This window comes from Camelus ferus, chromosome 18 (genome assembly GCF_009834535.1).
Source record: "Camelus ferus isolate YT-003-E chromosome 18, BCGSAC_Cfer_1.0, whole genome shotgun sequence".
Classification (NCBI taxonomy): domain Eukaryota; kingdom Metazoa; phylum Chordata; class Mammalia; order Artiodactyla; family Camelidae; genus Camelus; species Camelus ferus.
The window spans coordinates 14,764,510-14,777,875 of NC_045713.1; the positions used below are offsets into that span (position 1 = coordinate 14,764,510).

Sequence of the window (13,366 nt, forward strand, 5' to 3'; positions counted from 1 at the left end):
AATTGTGTTTGGTATCTTCTGTATCTAGTAGAAGATCTAAGCGTTTTAGCAATGACAATTGTATTCAACATCTGCCATTGCAAAGTGTATTTTGCACACAACACTTTGGAAGATGGCACTTACAAAGCTGACAAACCAGTACATCTTTGAACTTCATCTACTCTTCAGGAGGGGTGAACAACAGGAATCATCATTCCCACTTGAGAGGTCAGGCATATAAGACATTTAAATGACAGGAAGTCGTTGTCTTAAGATGTGATGGAGAAGATGTGGGGAGAGAATTGGAGTTTCCTGGTTCTTAGTTCAGATACAACAAGGGCTCTAGGAAGAGAGAAAATTCTTGTCCATGCATGTTGTGGAGCAGGATTTAGGAGTCAGTGTTCCTGGCTGACTCCTTATTACCCATTCTTCCGCTTCTGCTCTCTGAGACAGTCAGTCCAGGCTCTGTTCCACCACCATCCTGACCACTCATATCAGCCTTCACTGTCTCAGAAGGAGGAAAAGGAGAGACCAGGCACTGACATTGTAGCAAGTACCATCACTCTCAACTAAATCATGATCTCTCACCTCTCTCCCCAAGTGCCAGGAATCCTTTCTTAAGGATAGTCTCGTTACCAGAAGGAACCCCATTTTCTCGCTGGCTAATCCCTTTGAGTTAACCAGGGTCCGTTGCCCTCCAATATCATTTCTTTTCCTATACACAGTCTGGAACCTGGAAACAGTCTGTCCTCTAACCATTCGCAGGCACAAAGTAGTCTGGGACCTGCAGAAGAATAATAGGAAAAGCTGTGCCATTTTGCATACCCATCAGCAATAACAGATTTCCTCTTGTTCCACATCCTTGTCAGCATTTGTTGTTGTCAGTGTTTTTGGATTTTCACCATACTGATAGTTGCATAGTGGTATCTTGTTGCTCTAATTTACAATTCTCTAATGACATAATGTGCAGGTTTTGATTTCTTTCTTTCTTTCTTTCTTTCTTTCTTTTTTTTTTTTTACTATCTTTGTACCCTGTTTGGTAAAGTGTCCAAATCGTTCTTAATTAAATTGTTTATTTTCTTATTGTTGAATTTTAAGAGTTTTTTGCATAAGTTATATAAAAGTCCTTTATCAAATATATATTTTGCAAATATTTTCTCACAGTCTGTGGCTGTCTTCTCATTCTTTTGACTGTCTTTTGCAGAGCAAATGTTTTAAATTTTAGGAGGGAGGGTATAGCTCAGTGGTAGAGCCCATGCTTAACATGCAGGAAGTCCTGGGTTCAATTCCCAGCACCTCCATTAAAACAAACAAACCTAATTACCTTTTCCCTTCAAAAAAATAATTAATTAAATTTATTTTTTTTTTAATTTTAAAACATTTTAATTAAACTTTATTTTTTACAGCAATTTTACATTTATAGCACAACTGAATGGAAAGTACAGAGGTTTCCCATATACCCTACCCCAGCCCCTACACATGCATGGCCTCTCCCATTTTCAGTGTCTCCCATCAGAGTGATTGGTATGTTTGTTACAATTGATGAGACTACAGTGACACATCATCACTTAGAGTCCATTGTTTACATTAGGGTTCACTCCTCAATGTTGTATGTTCTGTGGGTTTGGACAAATGTATAATGACATGCATCCACCATAGCAGTATCATACAGAGCAGTTTCATTGCCCTAAAAACCCTCTGCTCTGCCTATTCATCCTTGCCTCCACTCTAACCCCTGGCAGCTACTGATCTTCTTACTGTCTTCATAGTTTTGCCTTTTCCAGAATGCATATAGTTGAAATCATATAATATATAACTTTTACAGATTGACTTCTTTTGCTTAGTAATATGCACTTAAGTTTCCTCCATGTCCTTTCATGGCTTGATAGCTCATCTCTTTTTAGTGCTGAATAATATTCCACTGTCTGAATGTACCACTGTTTATTCATTCACCTACTGAAGATATCTTGGTTGCTTCCAAATTTAGGCAATTATGAATAAAGCTACTATAGATATTCATGTGCAGGTTTTTGTATAGATGTACTTTTCAACTCCTTTGGGTAAATCCAAAGTAGCATGATTGTTGGACTGTGTAGTTTTGTAAGAAGTTGCCTGTCTTCCAAAGTGGCTATATGATTCTGCATTCCCACCAGCAATGAATGAGAGTACCTGTTGCTCCACATTCTCACCAGCATTAATTTGATGTTGTCAGTGTCCCAGACTATGGCCGTTCTAATAGGTGTACAGTGGCATCCCATTGTTTTAATTTGCATTCCCTGAGGATATGTGTTGTGGAGCATGTTTTCATATACCTGTCTGCCATCTATATATCTTCTTTGGTGAGGTATCTATTAAGGTCTTCAGCCCATTTTTTTAAAATCAGGTTGTCTATTTTCTTATTGTTCAGTTTTAAGAGTTCCTTGCATGTTTTAGTTAATTCTTTTATCAGATATATCTTTTGCTATTTTATTCTCCCAGTCTGTCACTTGTGAATAAAAATAAATAAACTTTTTTTAAAGTTTTAAATTTTAATGAAGTCCAACTTATTTCTTTTGTGAAGCATACCTTAAGTGTTATATTTATAAGTCATCAAGAAACCCTAGGTCATCTAGGTTTTCTCCCATATTTTATCTTCTAAGAGTTTTACCATTTTGTTTTCCATTTAGGTCTGGAATCCATTTTGAGTTTTTTTTTAATGAGTATAAAATCTGCATCTAGATTCCTTTTATTTTTGCATATGGATGTCCAGTGATTCTAGCACCATTTGTTAAAAAGACTGTCTCTCCCCCATATTATTGCCTCTGCTCCTTTGTCAACAGTCAGTTGCCCATATTTAAGTGGGTCTAATTCTGAGCTCTCTGTTCTGTTTCATTGAACTATTTGTCTGTTCCTTTACCAGTACCACATTGTCTTGATTATTGTAGTTTTAGAATAAGTCAACGTCAGGTAATGTCAGTCCTCCAGCTTTTTTCTTATCCAATATTGTGTTAGCTATTTTGGGTTTTGGGCCTCTCCATATATATTATAAAATTATTTGTCATTATCCACAAAATAACTTGCTGGAATTTTTATTAAGATTCCATTGAATCTATAGATCAAGTTGGGAAGAATTGACATCTTAAAAAGTATTGAGTCCTTATCCATGAACATGGAATATCTCTCCACTTATTTAGTTCTTTTTTATTTCCTTCATCTTTGAGTTCACTTTGTGTAGATATTGTACATTCATTATTAAATTTATACTTAAGCACATTATTTTATATTTGGAGGTACTAATGTAAATGGTATTATGTTTTTAATTTTAGATTCCAATTGTTCATTGCTAGTACACAGGTAATTGACTATTGTATACTAGCCTTGTAACCTGCAGCTTTGATACATATGCCTTATTGTGTTAGGAGTTTTTGTTGATTCTTTGAAATTTTATACATAGATGACCATGTCACTTGTAAACAAAAAAAAGTTTATTTCTTCCTTCTCAATCTGTATACCTTTTATTTCCTTTTTTCTTCTTATTACATTGTCTAGAGCTTCCAGTATGATGTTGAAGGTAGGTGGTGAGAGGGGACATTATTGCCTTATTCCTTATCTTAATGGGAAATCTAGCTTATCACAATTAAGTGTGGTATTAGTTGTATACTTTGTGTAGTTTTTTTCAAATCAAGTTGAGGAAATTCTCTATTTCTAGTTTTCTGAGTCTCTGTCATGAATGGGTGTTGGATTTTGTCAGATGCTTTTTCTGCATCTATTGATATGATCATGTGATTTGTCATTCTTTAGCCTGTTGATGAGATGGATTACATTAATTTATTTCTGGTATTGAAACAGCCTTGCATTTCTAGAATAAACCCCACTGTATAATTCTTATTATACATTGTTGGGTTTGATTTGTTAATATTTTGTTGAGAATTTTTGTATCTGTGTTCACGAGGAATACTGCTCTGCAGTTTTCCTGTAATGTCCTTTTTTAATCATTTTTATTAAGGTAATGCTTGTCTCATAGAATTACTCAGCACTATTCCCATCCACCCAAGACACTGCATGTCCTTTCATTAAGGTTATCTTTCACCTCTTTGGACTAGCCAGGTCTCTGGTCTCTGACCACAGCTTCACGTCTGTCTATATTGTGGTTTTAGAAGATGACATTCAGTGCCCTCTATTCTAGTCTACTGGAAGTTTAACAGGTGGGGAGTGTAGTAGACATTTATTGATTGCATCATAGCCTCCATTTTTCGATTTCGCCTTCCTAACAACTCTGATTCAATTTGGAGACCTCTGAGGTTCCTGATCCTGGTTTCTATGAGGGAGAATGTGACCTAAACCAAGTTAAAAAGAGGAGGTTCTATCTGCTTAGTTAGAAGATGGCTCAGGGTTAGGCATATGACCTTAAGCCAGTCCCATCATGACTTGTTGGAAATGATAGAACAAATCCAGCTCTTGCTGGATATTACACGGAACCCAGTAGATGTTGACAGGCTTCTTGAACAGGAGAGATATAAGCTTTAGGATGAAGGCAACACCATAGAAGACAGAGCAGAGTGATAAATATGCAGGTTTTGGTGACACTGTTGAGCTGTAAGATCAAACCATCCCCTGATACCTAGAATTGTCCTGGACTTTCCAGCTGCATGAATCTATACATTTCTCTTTATTGTTTGAGCCAGTGTGAACTGGGGTTTCTGTTCATTGTAACTGAAAGAGTCTTAATACATAAAGCAATAACTGATTTATGAACATATATTAGGAGACAAACAATTGTTTTATATATACCTATTTAAAAGTTTTCATTACAGAAATTATCAACCACACATAAAATATAAAATAATAATACAACGAACCTCTATGTAGGCTTCAACAGTTATCAACATTTTGCCTATCTTGTTTCATTTATCCTCTCCAGTTTTTTTTAATTTTGTTTGATTTGGGGGGGGTTTGTTTGTTTTGAAGTATTTTAAAGCAAATCTCAGACATTATAACATTTCATGCATAAATAGTTTCATTTGAAAAGGATAAATCTTGGCAATGTTGCCCTGACCCATCTTTGAGAAAGAATTCCCATTCAGCAGTGGCCTTCTCTCCCACAAGAGGCAAGATTGATCAGAAACATGGGAGCTGCCTTTTCCTCCCTAAGAAGGCAACTAGAATTTGACTGGCAGCTTCTCAAAATGGCTTTGTAAGAGGACCCTCTTGATCTTCTCCCTGGGGTATCCACTTAGGAGAACAACAGGCAACCCAAATGCCTCATAATGAGAGTGGTCCAGAAGGGATACTGGATGCCTGTAATCATCACCAGAGTAACTTATTAATAAGTTGAAACTACATTTTCAACTACTAACTTTTAACAAGTCCCAGAGTGATTCACTCATTAAGAGTTCAGTGGCAACAGTTAATTGTTAGTTCCAGGAAGCCACTAAAAACAAAATAATCATAATAATTACTCTCTAACATATTTATATAGGACATTTTCCCAGGCGCTCATAGTATCCTCGTTTACCTACTTTCTTTGGTTTTTATCTTTTATTCCCCAAGGCATAATGTGTAAATGAATACAAAAAACATTAGAATTTGTTACAATTCACTTTCCTCTAAGCATTCCTGCTTGATTAAATTTCTTTTCAATTAACATTTAACCATCACATTTTTGTAACTGCTAACATGAAAAATGAAGTGGAAATTTAATATTCCTATTCTGTATGCTTCCTCATTTGGTGCCATACTTCCTCTTAATGAGGAATTTTCTCTCCTTTTCCTTGGTGTCCATTCCTTCCTTTGATCCTCTTTCTGGACTTATTTAAAAGTAGTTAGTTTGCATACTTGCTCATATAATTTTTCTTGTATCTCTTTCATTTTCCTTCTTGAAATTTGTATCTTATGATTTTATATTCCATTTTTTCTCTATCGGCCTTGCCAGGGATGGGTTTCTCTTACTATTAATCTTCCCAAGAAACTAACTTGCAGTTTTGTTGTTGTTCCATATTTTACTGATTTTTCCTTTTTATCTGTTTTTTCTTTTTGTATCTCATCATAATACCTGCAGTACATGCGTGATTGTTTTCTTAAATATAATAATACAGCGAGCACCTGTGGACCTTCTACCCAACTTAATAAGTAAAACATGACAAGTATGACTGAAGATCATTTGTTACACTTCTCATGCTTACTCCTCTTCCTCCATCCCCAGTGACAACCACTACCTTGAGTTTTGTGTTCATTGTGTCTTTTGTAGTTCAGAGTAGTGACTCAGGAGTTTGACTACCTGCATTCATAATCCAGCTCCACTCCTTAATAGCAGTGTGGCCTGGAGCAATTTATTTAAACTCTTCATTTTTCAGTTTTCTATTTTGTACAGTGAAAGTTAAAAAAACAAAGGCTACCTTGTGAGGTTCTTGGTAAAATTAATTGATTAGTGATAAATGCTTAGAAGATTTTTGGTTATATTAAAGCAGTATGTATGTGTATGCATGTATCAACAAATGGTATATAGCATTGTTTTCCATGTTTAGTTTTTTATACAAATATTTTCATACCATTGGATATTTCTTTTTTATACTTTTTATTGAAGTATAGTCAGTTTATAATGTGTTAATTTCTAGTGTACAGTGCAATGCTTCAGTCATACTTGAATATATGTGTATTCGTTTTCATATTCCTTTTCATCATAAGCTACTACAGGATATCGAATATCATTCCCTGTGTTATAGAGTATAAACTTGTTTATCTACTTTATATGTACCAGTCAGTATCTGCAAATTTCAAACTCCCAATTTATCCCTTCCCATCCCTTTCCCCCTTGGTAACCATAAATTTGTTTTCTATGTCTGTGAGTCTGTTTCTGTTTTATAAATAAGTTCATTTGTCTTTTTTTTTAGATTCCACATATGAGTGATATCATATAGTATTTTTCTTTCTCTTTCTGGCTTACTTTATTCTCCAGGGCTATCCTTTTGGCTGCAAATGGCATACTTTTATTATTTTTATGGCTGAGTAGTATTCCACTGTATAAATATACCACAACTTCTTTATCCAGTCATCTGGACATTTAGGTTGTTTCCATCCATTGGATATTTTCTTGAATTAGTTTTCTTTTCAATATTAGATTTTTGAGGTTTATCCATGTTTAATCTTGTAGTTCTAGTTCTTTCATTTTAACTACTGTACAAAATACAGATGATATGGCAAAATAAAGTAGACACGATAGAAATAAATAAAATTACAAACTTTCAAAGTATCAGTAAACTTGAAAATCTAGGCCAGTAACTGCTATATGTATCAATATTAGCCTTTTGAATATGAGTATGTATAAAGTTTTTGCTGCTTTTATTTTACTTAAGTGTTTTGGCATGTGTAGGGCACACGACTTTTCTAAAAAAATTTTAGATCTCTAGATCAAGAGGAACCACATTCAGTCCTGATGTAGACAATTACAGGATCCTTATTTTGAGCCTCTTACAGGATTGGATGAGAGTTTGGGGATGTCTTAAGGGAATGGAAGGGTGTATCTTCTGTAGAATGTAAGTGGATATTTGTAACCAGGAGAGAAACTATCCTGGTAGGTTTTATTTTGTCAATAATTCTCCATTCCTCTCTCACCTTGTCATGGTTTATTTGATGGCAGAAACTTCCCCAACACCTTCACAGTGGGCTTGATCTAGTGACTTGTTTTAGCCAGTGCACTAAATGCAGAGATGACATTGTTCCAGTTCTGAGCTGGGGCCTTTAGAAACATTATGTATGTCTTCTCAGCCCTGTTGCACTTCTGCTTCTAGTCCAGGATGCGAGACACGTGGACAGTCCTGAAAACCTGCAGTCTGAGGCAGAGCTAGCTCAGGTGACTTGCAGACCTGTGAGAAAAATAAATATGTGTGATCATAAGGAACTGAGATTTGGGGATGATTTCTTATGCAGATGTAGAACAAAATCCTATCAAAGAAAGAAAAAGTCTCATTGTATAAGTCTAATATAACCATGATCCAAGCAAGTGCCATATAAGGAGAATGCAGAACAAATTTCACTTCATTCATGAGCATGTAGGCAAAAATCCTATATTAAAGAATTAGCTAACAAAATATAACATGTATTATAACATAACCCATTGCATTTAAGTGCACCTTGTCCCAGGAATTCATGGAGGTTTAAAATCAGAAAATCTTTCAATATAACTTACCCCATTAATGGACTAAATGGGAAATACCATATGATGATATCTTTACACAGAGAAAGCTTTTTGATAAACTTCATGAACTAGTTATGAGTTTAAAATTTTTTCAGACTACAAGGAAAAAAGTAAAGATTCTTCCCTACAAATACTAAACTCCTAAAAAGTATAGTAAGCTCATGATTAATGAGAGACTTTAATTTTCCTTTCTTTCCTTTAGAAAATATACAAAAACCTCTACTCTTCTACATATTACTGGAGATTCTGACTATTGCAAGTAGGTAGGAAAATAACAGTTGAAAGATTGGAAGGTAAGATACAAACTTGTATTTGTTTGTAGATATTATTATGACTGACATTTTAAAAAATCCAAAAGATTCCCCAGCCCTGGAAGCCCACGATGGCGCTGAACATGCTGTGCTCTCTGTACCAGCTGGTCAACCCTCAGCTCCACGTCTTTCACACCAACTTCTTCATTCGGCTGGTGGGGCCCGGCCTAGCCTGAGGACACTGTGCAGTTCCGTATCCCCACGGAGGCGACCAGAGTGGACCTCAGGAGTTATTTTCAGCACATCTCCCACATGCCTGTGGCCACAGTGCAGGCAAGAATACAGCACAGTTCCAGCATGAAGAAGAATTACAGAAATGTCAGGAGGAAAAAACCAAGATGGCTTATGTGCAGCTCGTGCATGGACAGACCTTCACGTTCCCAGATCTGTTTCCTGTGAAAAAGAGCCCCGAAGGCAGTTCTGAGGACAAGACATCCGGGACCAGCTCCTGGAGGGCCAGTGGTGTAGTCAGAGTTACAACCCCAAGTGTCGGGGCATCCCTGCTGGTTTGGCCTTTGAAGGTTAGCTGAGTAAAAGTCTGCTTGTCTGGAAAAAAATCCAAAAGGTTTAACATGTGAATTACTCAGACTAAAAAAAATATTTAGGAACAAGATCAACTTACAAATCAATAGGTTCCATTCCACCATATCGACTAGAAAATATAAGAAAATAAGATACTATTAACAATTCAACCAGAATTAAAACGTCTAGGAATTAACGTGAGAAAAAAGACACAAAACATTTAAAGGGGAAATTTGAACCCTGCTAAGTTATATAAAAGAAAGCTTAAATAAGTATAGTGATGTAACATATCCTCCAATGTGACAATTTCACGTGTAAAGTATCAATTCTTACTCCCCAACTTATCTGTAAATGCAGTGAATTGTAATAAAAATGTTAGCAGTATTTTTCAAGGAATGCTATAAACATTCTACAGTTATTAACAGAGAGAAAAAATTCTACAAAAAGCCAGGTCAGTTTTGAAAAAGATGAGGAAAGAGCAGGAACAGTTGCCCTACCTTATTCTGAGACATACTACAAATCCATAGTAGTAAAAACAGAATGCACTTGTGTAACATCAGACAGGGAAACAATGGAGAGGAATAGAGAGCCCACTACCAGAATGAATCCACACCAGGTTACATTACAGTAAAATTTCAAAAGCCAAAGGTAGAGAGGAATCTTAAAAACTGCAAGAAGAAACAGACTCATCATGTGCAAATTAACCTCAATAAAATCAACAGCCTTTTCCTCATCAGAATCCATGGAGGCAAGAAGAAAGGGGATAATATAGTTTAAATTCTGAAAGGAAAAAAATAACTGTCAACTAAGAATGCTATACCTATCAAAACTATCCTTCAAAATGAAGGAGAAATTAAGACATTCTCATAAAAACAAAAGCTGAGGGAGTTTGTAGCTAATAGAACTGTCCTATAAGAAATGCTAATGGCAGTCCTTCAGGCTGAAAGGAGTGGACACCAAACTAACTCAAAGCCATATGAACAAAACCAGTAAAGATAACTATGTAAGTAAATATAAAAGCCAATATTGTTGTATTTTTTGTAATTCTTTTTGTATGATTTAAATGACAAATGCATAAAACTGATTATAAATCTATGTTAATGGGCACACGGTTATAAAGATGTAACTTGTAACAATAACATAAAGGATGAAAACTTATGTAGGAGTGAAGTTTTAAGTACTATTGAAACTAATTTGGTGTGAATTCAAACAAGATTTTATTAAATTAAGATATATTATAATTCACATTTTATCTACTAACTAAAAAAATATGTAGTTAAATGACAAGGGAATCAAAATAGTACACTAGGAAAATCAAATACTTAAAAAGATGGTAATGGAGGAAGGAAAAATAGATTTTATATGTAGAAAACATAGCACAATAGTAGAAGTAAGTTCCTCACTATCAGTAATTACAAAAATGTGAGTGTAAGTCTCCAATGAAAAGGCAGAGATAGATTTTAAAAACAGGATGTAACTTATGTTGTCTACAGGAAACTCTATTGAAATATTTTTGGTTTACACTGTTGTATTAATTTTTGGTGTACAGTCTAGTGATATATATATACACACACACACTTTTTCATATTCTTTTTCATTACAGGCTATGACAAGGTATTGAATATAGTTCCCTGTGCTATACAGTAGGACCTTGCTGTTTATGCATCTTGTATATAGTATTTAGTATCTGCAAATCCCAAACTCCCAGTTTATCCCTCCACCCTACTTTCCCCCTTGGTAACCACAATTTTGTTTTCTATGTCTGTGAGTCTGTTTCTCTTTTCTAAATAAGTTCATTTGCCTCATTTTTTTTTCACAGTCCACATGTATTGATATCATACACTATTTTTCTTTCTGTTTCTATCTTCACTTAGTATGACAATCTCCAGATCTATCCATGTTAATGCAAATGGCATTATTTTTCTTTTTAATGGCTGAGTAGTATTCCATTACACACACACACACACACACACACACACACACACACACACACACACACCACATCTTCTTTATTCAGTCATTTGGTTGGTTGGATAAAGAAGATGGACATTTAGGTTGATACCATGTCTTGGCTATTGTAAATAGTACTGCTATGAACATTGGGGTGCATGTATCTTTTCAAATTAGAATTTTCTCCAAATACGTGCCCAGAAATGGGATTGCTGCATTGTATGGTACATCTATTTTTAGTTTTTAAGAAAATCTCCATACTATTTTCTATAATGGCTGTACCAAACTACATTCCCACCAACAGTATAGGAGGGTTCCCTTTCTCTACACCCCCTCCAGCTTTTATTGCTTGTGGACTTTTAAATTATGGCCATTCTGATTGGTGTGAGGTGATACTTCTTTGTAGTTTTGGTTTGCATCTCTCTAGTATTTAGTGAAATTGAGAATTTTTTGATGTGCCTGTTGGCCATTTGCATGTAGGAGACTCCATTTAGATCCAAAGACACAAATAGGTTGAATGAAAGAAAATATTTGCAAATTATATGACCAATAAGAAGTTAATGTCCAAAATATATAAACAGCTCATATAACTCACTTCAAAAAAAAACTTGATTTAAAAATGGGCAGAAGATCCTGAATAGACATTTTTCCAAAGTAGATATACACATAGCCAACAGGCATACAAAAGATACTCAACATTGCTAATTATCAGAGAAATGCACATGCAAAACCCAACGAGATATCACCTCACACATGGCAGAATGTCCATTATCAAAACATCTACAAAACCAAATTTTGGCGAGGATGTGGAGAAAAGGGAATACTCATGCACTGTTGGTGGGAATGTAAATTGGTGCAGCCACTGTGGAGAACAGTATGGGGATTCCTCAAAAAACTAAAAATAGAACTACCATATGATCCAGAAATTCCACTCCTACATATATATCCTAAGAAAACAAAAATTATAATTTAAAAAGATACCTGCACCCTAATGTTCATAGCAGTATTATTTCCAATTGCCAAGATATAGAAGCAACCTAAATGTCCATCAACAGATAAATGGATACAGAAAACGTGTTTTATACATACAGTGCAATACTACTACGCCATAAAATAAAATGAAATTCTGCCAATTGCACCAACGTGGATGGACCTAGAGGGTATTATGCTTAGTGAAGTAAGTCAGACAGAGAAAGACAAATACTCTATGTTATCACTCAGATGTGGAATCTAAAAAAATAAAACAAATGAATATGTCAAAACAGAAGCCAACTCACAGGTATAGAGAAAAAAGTAGTGGTTCCCAGTGGGGAGAAGGAAGGGGGAGGGGCAAGGGAGGGGTAGGAGATTAAGAGATACAAACTACTATGTATAAAATAAACAAGCAACAAGCATATATTGTACACCACAGGAATATAGCCATCATTTTGTAATAACTTTAAATGCAGTGTAAGCAACAAAAAATATTGAATCACTATGTTGGAGACCTGAAACTAACATAATATTGTAATTCAACTACACTTCAAAAACATTTTTACTCTGAAATAATGCTCTGTTTATGCCTAGTGAGAAAAAAAAATAATTCAACACTAAGCAAGTCATTTTATCCTCATTTTATGCTTGGTTTATTCATCTACCACCTAATACAGAAAGCACTTTAAGAACTAAGCTATATTATGTGAAATACCATGAAAAGAATAAAATTATATAACAAGTAATTGTTCAACAAATTCAGTTATTCTTATTGCTATTTCAATTAGGAATCTGTGTTTGGGGACGGAGTTCAGGTAACAGAACCAGTCAGTTCTTCAGGGACAGCCTTTTTCCTGCATTCGGGCCAGGCAGGTGCTTTGTACTAATTGCCTGCAGGGCACACCCCCACTCTCCCTCCTTGGACTCTGCAGAATTAGCCAGAGCGAGCCAGGTTTCCAGGTGGCAGGGCCACACCAAGGTTAAAAGCTTGCGGCGCCAGCTGGTGGGCAGGGGAGCAGCCTCGCAGCGCAGCCTCCATCTTATTCCACACTCTCTCCTACTTGATCTGCCAGCACCGGTGACAGCGTGACAGATTCAGGGGAATCCTGAAACCAAAGGTATCTCTCCATAGACAATCTGTAGACTTTATGAATGGAGGATCCAGGGTATAGTAAAGAAGGGCAAAGAGGGAAAAAGACAGAGAAGTAAAGAGCAGGTATGTGGATCAGAGAGCAAAGAGGGAGATTGTGAAATGGCCTTTTAGAGGCCCTGATTTTGGATTCTTCCTGCCTGGAAAAGGTTGGAGGTTACCTGGTATTTGGGCCCCAAACCACATGTGTGACCTTCTCTACCACCTAAGAGAAGAGATAGGAATGAAAAAATATTTAAACTGTACAAAGGAATTATAAAACTACAAATTAAGAACAAAAGTTATCTCTAGAACAGTCCAGGAGAGAAG

General features: G+C 35.7%; 1 protein-coding gene and 1 pseudogene across 1 annotated transcript in view; both read left to right on the forward strand.

The window, feature by feature from the left end:
- The window catches only part of LOC102506718 (zinc finger protein 75D), a 34,604-nt gene that overhangs the window by 15,583 nt on the left and 5,655 nt on the right, over window positions 1-13,366 (forward strand).
- On the forward strand, window positions 8,391-10,134 carry LOC116657662 (annotated as a pseudogene).